The sequence below is a fragment of the Xiphophorus hellerii genome, chromosome 3, assembly GCF_003331165.1.
Source record: "Xiphophorus hellerii strain 12219 chromosome 3, Xiphophorus_hellerii-4.1, whole genome shotgun sequence".
Lineage (NCBI taxonomy): Eukaryota > Metazoa > Chordata > Actinopteri > Cyprinodontiformes > Poeciliidae > Xiphophorus > Xiphophorus hellerii.
The window spans coordinates 21,047,742-21,054,309 of NC_045674.1; the positions used below are offsets into that span (position 1 = coordinate 21,047,742).

At 37.6% G+C, this 6,568-nt stretch overlaps 2 long non-coding RNA genes across 2 annotated transcripts; one reads left to right on the forward strand and one right to left on the reverse strand.

Moving 5' to 3' along the window:
• The first annotated feature begins 2,436 nt into the window (after positions 1-2,436).
• LOC116717925 (uncharacterized) lies at positions 2,437-3,945 on the forward strand. Its single transcript, XR_004338843.1, has 2 exons — positions 2,437-2,547; positions 3,803-3,945. It is a non-coding gene; the product is annotated as an uncharacterized LOC116717925 (long non-coding RNA).
• Positions 3,946-4,860: 915 nt separating this feature from the next.
• On the reverse strand, positions 4,861-5,897 carry LOC116717924 (uncharacterized). The gene is made up of 4 exons (XR_004338842.1): positions 5,773-5,897; positions 5,603-5,695; positions 5,415-5,526; positions 4,861-5,074 (listed from the first exon to the last, which is right to left on the reverse strand). It is a non-coding gene; the product is annotated as an uncharacterized LOC116717924 (long non-coding RNA).
• Between the last annotated feature and the right edge of the window lie 671 nt (positions 5,898-6,568).

The following is a 6,568-nucleotide window of genomic DNA, read 5'->3' on the forward strand; positions in this document are numbered from 1 at the left end:
TTGGCTAAGAAAAAAACTACTAAAGGGAATTTAGTTTACAAGATGCCTGGATCATTTAGTCGTGATCGTGAGTAATATCAATTTACTGGGCACAAGCACACACAGGCACACACACATAAATGCTTTCTGCATTTGGTCTCGGAGTGTCTGGCTCAGTGTTATTCTATCATCCCTCTGCAGTGTCACATTTAACTATAAATTTAAACTCCCCAAGTGTTGGGGTTTTATTTAACGCACAAGATCTTAAAATTTAACTTAACAAAATAGCTTAAGGGATTATTTTGGTTTTCTGAGATGTGTGAAACGTCATTTCTGGTTTTTAAGTTGCTGAAATCTCCTCATAGTGACCCGTTCACTTCGATTACGGGTCACCTGGTCTCAGCTTTGGGGAATCCCCTTCGGCTTTTGAAATAGATATGAGTGGCTCATCAGAAGATTTGCTGCTTCTTATTATTTACCTTTTTATTCCACTTCATAAGGTCTAATAGTAGTAAATGGAGTCATTAACTGTGTCTCAATTGACCATGTAGTTGCGCAATTTGACATTTTGAAAATAAATTTGATCATAACAGAAACTGCATTTTCAAAAAATCTTAGTGCTAGAATGAGGTGGGGGGTTTTGTCGTATTGAAATTGATTTATTCCTCAAAGTCCAATGGAAACACTTTTTTCACATCACATGATCAACAATCAGATGTTACCACTGGCAAAAACCATGAAGAAAAAGATGATTGGAAGTAATTAGGGGATTGTGGCATAGAATATTTTTTGATGAACAATTTTATTCACATCTGATTTTAATTGTGTTTCTTATTTAATAGAAACAACTCCGGCTCCCACCTTACCGGCCACTGTTAGTCGGCTGGCAGCAAGAAGGTTAACACTTAAAAGAATCAAAACATTTCTTGACAGTTATGGTGTGGAAACTGATCTAATCTCTGTTAAGCTAACAGAGAATAGAATTAACGAGTTTAGGGGCATTTTTTCTAAGCAGCCAACTCTTAGTTGAACCAGCTCAATTAACCAGCTAATGATGCTGGTTAATTGAACTAATTTACCAACTAATATTAGCATCTTATGATGCAGTTTGATAACTGGAACAGTAGATAAAGGTTATATCTAGAAATCTAAATGAATGAGGTGTTTTGAACAATAAGCCCTTGAAGAAAACTACCAACATTGAAGCAGTTTAGCATTTATATTTTTAGCTTGCAAACCACAAAATAACATCACAACATCAACTACCAGTTTTATCTTTCAGTTTATTTGTAATTATTTTTTTTAGTAGCAGCACTAAAAGCATCCCTTTGTATTATTATTGTTGTTGTTATTTACTTTGATTTCAAGTCAAAGTTGATTTGGAAATCGACTCCCAGTGGAATTCTGACCGCAACAAAATAATACATCAATTTATGACCTAACCCTAACACAACAGAGACACAATCAAAACTGTCAGATGACTTATTACCCGCGATAATAACTCAGAAATAGTCCAAATTAGGATGTATTTTTATTTCTTTCCTGCTTACGGAAAGTTTCTGTTTATATAATAGGTTTGTGGTGCCTTTCTATCCTAAAGAAAGATATAAAACTTCAGATATTTCACAAAAAGATACTAACATTCATGGAAAAACCTCACATAATCTTATATTAAAGCAGAAAGTACGGCGCCCACTGTAAGAAAGGCTTACAGTATTCAATTATGCTGAATAACTGACCAGTACAGTATTGCGAGGGAACGCAAAAGAAAAAAAATCTCCCTGTCCCCTAGGGGGCTCCGTACGTTCTAATTCATTTTCTGGGTTGCAATGATATCAGTCTCTCTGCATAATAATCTAAAAATTAATCTAATATTAGTCTAAATAGTGAGTACTCTACAGTTTCTAAAGAAATAAGCCAAAGAGTGACTAATCTAATTTGTTTAGAATTAAGAAGATAAAATTTAGTCGATTGAACCTTCTGGCAGACTTGTAGAGATACATTAATCCAGAAAAAGAAAAGAAAGGAGTATCTGTGTGGCTCTAGTACTGTCAGGTTGGACTGTATTTCATTTAAAACAGTGTGTTGCCTTCTTCCTGTCTGCCTACTGTACAAAAAATACGAGCCACTAGCGCCGCAAAAACTCTTCGGAGAAAAAAAAGAAAAAAACAAAACAAAAAAAACAAACAAAAAAAAAACACTGTGTTGCTACCTGTACTCTCGTACGGCCTCTCCCTCCGGTTCAGACCCCGGCTGGAGCTGCGTCGGTCCCGGGGGAAGGTGCGTCGACAGCAGGTAGAGGTAGACACTTGCAGTCGCCACGATGACAGTTAGTCCCGCTAAGGAGCGCATGCTGTCCCGTCCAGAGAAACTTTTCTGCTGACCGGCAACTTCCACCAACAACTCAGTTTAAGCGCAGAGGTAGTACGCCCGGTGGACGACAGGTTGCCGTGTTCTGGTTCCTTTGGACTGCACCGGCTAAAAGAGGGTGTTACTTTCCGAGAGGCAAGCCGCATATGACGGTTGACATTCTGCTAGGGGTCGGTGCACGGATCGTATAGCAGCCTGGTGAGAGACAACTTTCTTAAGTACATGGAAATGTTTTTTTCTCTAATTAGCTAGCACATACTGTTATCCAAAATATATAGAAATATTTCTTAATTTCTGTGAAATATTAACATATTTTTTAATGCAATGTAAACATGCAATTTAACACAACGACCACTAGAAGGCAGGGTAAATAAATACAACTACCCGTACTTGAATTGCCGTTTTAAAGTGAAACATAGTGATATTTCTACGTCAGGCGTATTTTCATTCAGCCTGTTAACTCACTGTTAAGTGTATTTACTGTGGAATTAACATATAATTAATAAATATTAACTTAAGAATTTATAAATGAAATAAAACATATTGTCACTAACATTTAAACACATACAGTGGTTTGAAAAAGTATTTGTCCTCTAGTACGCCGTGACTTAGTTTGCTTTTTGTATTTGTAGCAGCTCCCCAGCAGTTGAATTAACCAGCCAGTCTCGACGGGTGAATTTAGCGTTTTTATTTTCTTCGGGTGATTCAGAATCACCACAGTCACCACAGTCACCGTGAAAATTAAAACATATACAAATATTAGAATACAAACATAAACTTACAATACAAACAACAAAACAAAACGTACCTCGCTGCTTTCACTGGGGAACACTAAGTGTTGATTTCTTCATGCTACTCAGCTTGACAGTTTAAGTCATTGATTGACACGACAATTCTACCAGCCTTTAAAGGGCCTGCCCTCATTAGTTACGGCAGCCCAAGAGGTACAACAAAAACCCCCCAAAACATTACAAAGTGTAAATACCATTAAACAAAACAAAACAACAACAACAAAAAAATGCTAATCAAAACAGACAAACATCCATAAACAATCTGTGTCATACTTAATTTAGAAAGTTCTTAATTTACTTTAGTCTACTATCCGTTACAGTATTTATTCGGGTTATATTTGTCTAGAATAAAACATGTTTGATGATCTGAAACATTCATCAGTCTTTGTGCAGTGCAGCGAAAATATAATATCATGGTAAGTGACAGGCAGGTGCAGAGAAGGATGGGGGGGGGGGGGGGGGGTAAAGAGGGCTTGAGCCCCTGCCCCTTTTATCCTTGATGCCCCTAGTGCACAGGTCTCAAAGTCCAGTCCTCAAGGGCCGCTGTCCTGCAGGTTTTAGATGTGCCACAGGTACAAAATGCTGGAATGAAATGGCTTAATTAGCTCCTCCTTGTGTAGATCAGTTCTCCAGAGCCTTAATGACCTAATTATTCTATTCAGGTGGTGCAGCAGAGGCACATCTAAAAGTTGCAGGACCCTGGAGGACTGGAGTTTGACACCCCTGCCCCAGTGCATCGGTAAAAACAACTCATATAATCATGTTAAGGTTGTAACTTTCAGTTTAATCGGCAGCTAACAAAATTGTAAAATAAATACATTTGTAAACAATTGCTCTATATTTCGCAAAGTTGTAGATATTTCGGCTGTCTGAAATAATTTGTTCCCCCTCCATAAAGTGGGAACAAATTAATTTACCAGCAAGTCTTTAAATGTGTTTATTCCTCTCATCATCAGCAACAAATCCTGTGGATTTGGTGACATTTGATCATTATTTGCCAAAGTTAAAGGAGGGTGAATCATATATTTTAGCCACCTGAAAAAAACTGTTCCCCCTCCATAACATGTACATGTATAGATTATATTAATAGAATGATTTTTGATGTTGACAAGATGCAGGTTTATTGATTATCAGGTCTGTTTTACACAAGCCAGGTTCCTGTTGAAGATCTTATTCCAGATCTTGTTCTAGACCAGGAGAGAGGATCTGCTCCTGTCTGTTCCAAGCAGACCAGACTAGCGAGCTAACCACACATTGAATCAAGAGAAACGTCACATCCCTTCAACTCCTTCCAGTCTGGTGAGAGATATTCAAACCCACAGCCACACTTTCATTCTTACTCTGGACTGGACTGAATTGGATCCTTTTCCATCATCCTGATCACTTCCATCAAAGAGCTGAATTGTTAAATGTTGCCTTGGATAAAGGGGAAAAAAACATTTCTAGGATTTCATGGACTATTTGAAGTACTTCTCTGTATATATTGTTGTAAATATTCATTAATAACTTTCACTAATTTGCACTATTCGGTTGACTGTGTGTTTTTACAAATTACCACTCCCTCCTGCAGTCGAGCAGGAATTTTCTGATCTGACCTCATTAATTAACTCATAATTCATTCTAATATCCATATAAGTAATATCTTACATAAAGAAAAAAAAATTCAGGCTGCTGCACCCTCCATCATTCAAACCTTTCCTTTCCAAGAAACAGAAGTAGATTTCTAAGATTAACATTTTATTTTCTAATGATATTTTAGTTAAGTGCAATGCAATCTTTGTAGGAACATGTTTTAAGACAATGTTTTTGCATATTTTTATCAAATTAGAGGAACATCTTTCTTAGACATAATGAGCACATGAACAGCTTTGGCAAGTAATTAGGTGCAAAAATGGAAAGACTTTCTTTACTCTCTTTTCTCCATTTCTTCACTCCTGCAACGAGAAGAAAATAAGCACAAACACATTTCAGCAAAACCATAACACATTTTCAAGTAGCTTACAGTTAGAAATTATAACCAAAATGCTTTAGTTGTTAGGTCTAGATTCATGCTTTTTCACATAGGACCAGGTTGGTGTGCACAGCTTTCACTCCATAATAAAATAATCATTATCAGGTTATCTTTAACTGCTAAGTGAAAACCTGTTTGATGATCTGAAACATTAATAAAAAAAATCACCACAAAATCTGGAAGGGAGAAACATTTTTTGTGAGTGTTTGAAATGTTTTGGAAAGAAAATGAAAGTGAAAGAAAGTGATCATTTTTACACTCACTGAGAAAACTTTTAAGATTTTGAGAAACGTTCAGTGATTGGTTCAGGGGGCGCAGCCTTCACTTCTCCCTGTTCCCCTCTCATTTCTGCAAGGGCCACGTCTTCTGGAATAACTGAGACACCGAGATCACACAAGAGTTTCAGTAATAATCCTCAAGTTTCGTTCGAATTATGGTATAAGGACTGTACCTGGTGAGTCCCCATGAGAACGGACGGACATCAACTCAACCCTGACAACAACAACAACAAGGAGCAGCAACAGAACCTGGGCTTTCATTTTCTCTGAGAGGACACGGACAATCAGTGAGACCCAACTGGTTTATGATAATCAAAAACAGAAGATTGAAATGAAAGCTCACCTGAAGTGCAGCGCATTAGCTGGAAGTTGTCAGCAGATCTGATTGTGATGGGCTCTCCGAGGTTTTGGAGTTTACACGTACTGGACAAACAGGTATGAAAATGGGCGCGTCTCTAAACTATTTTAAGAATGTCACCCGCACCTTAGCAGGTGAGACTGAATTGTTCATAAGACTTTCTCGTCATTGTACTTTTCTAGAAGCTGCAACCAAGTGTAAGTAGGTAAAATAGGTTCATCCATTTTACCTACTTACACTTCTGTCACCAAATTAAGGCTTTAGCAAAAGTGTACTTCAAAAAATCTGGTTAATAGTTAGAGATATTAGTACACCATCCAATCATAATTTATGACAGGTTATGAATATGAATATGAAAATAGGGGGAGAGGTCAGGGGAGTGAGGGAGGGGTTTCACACCTCTTCACACACCTCTCATTGTCTGTACTGTGTCTGAAAGACACCTACTCTTCTTCAGTCTAATCAACTTGCATCTAATCAAGTTGTGTCCTCTATTCTCTCTGTGTCTGAAAGACACCTACTGTTGGGAACTGGGATTTTGGCTCTTTGTGGGGATTTTCTGTTTGTCTGCTGCTTCCCTCGTCATTCACTAGATCAGTGGTTCCCAAAGATTTTCTGGGCCCCCCTATGGATTAAAATAACCCCCCCCCCCAAAAAAAAAAGATTAAAAAAACCCAACTGGGCACACATCGTTCAACCAGACATAAACCTATACACATATTTTGTTTTCAAACTCCACTGAAGTTTATTTCACACTTCAGGTTGCAACAAAACAAACTAC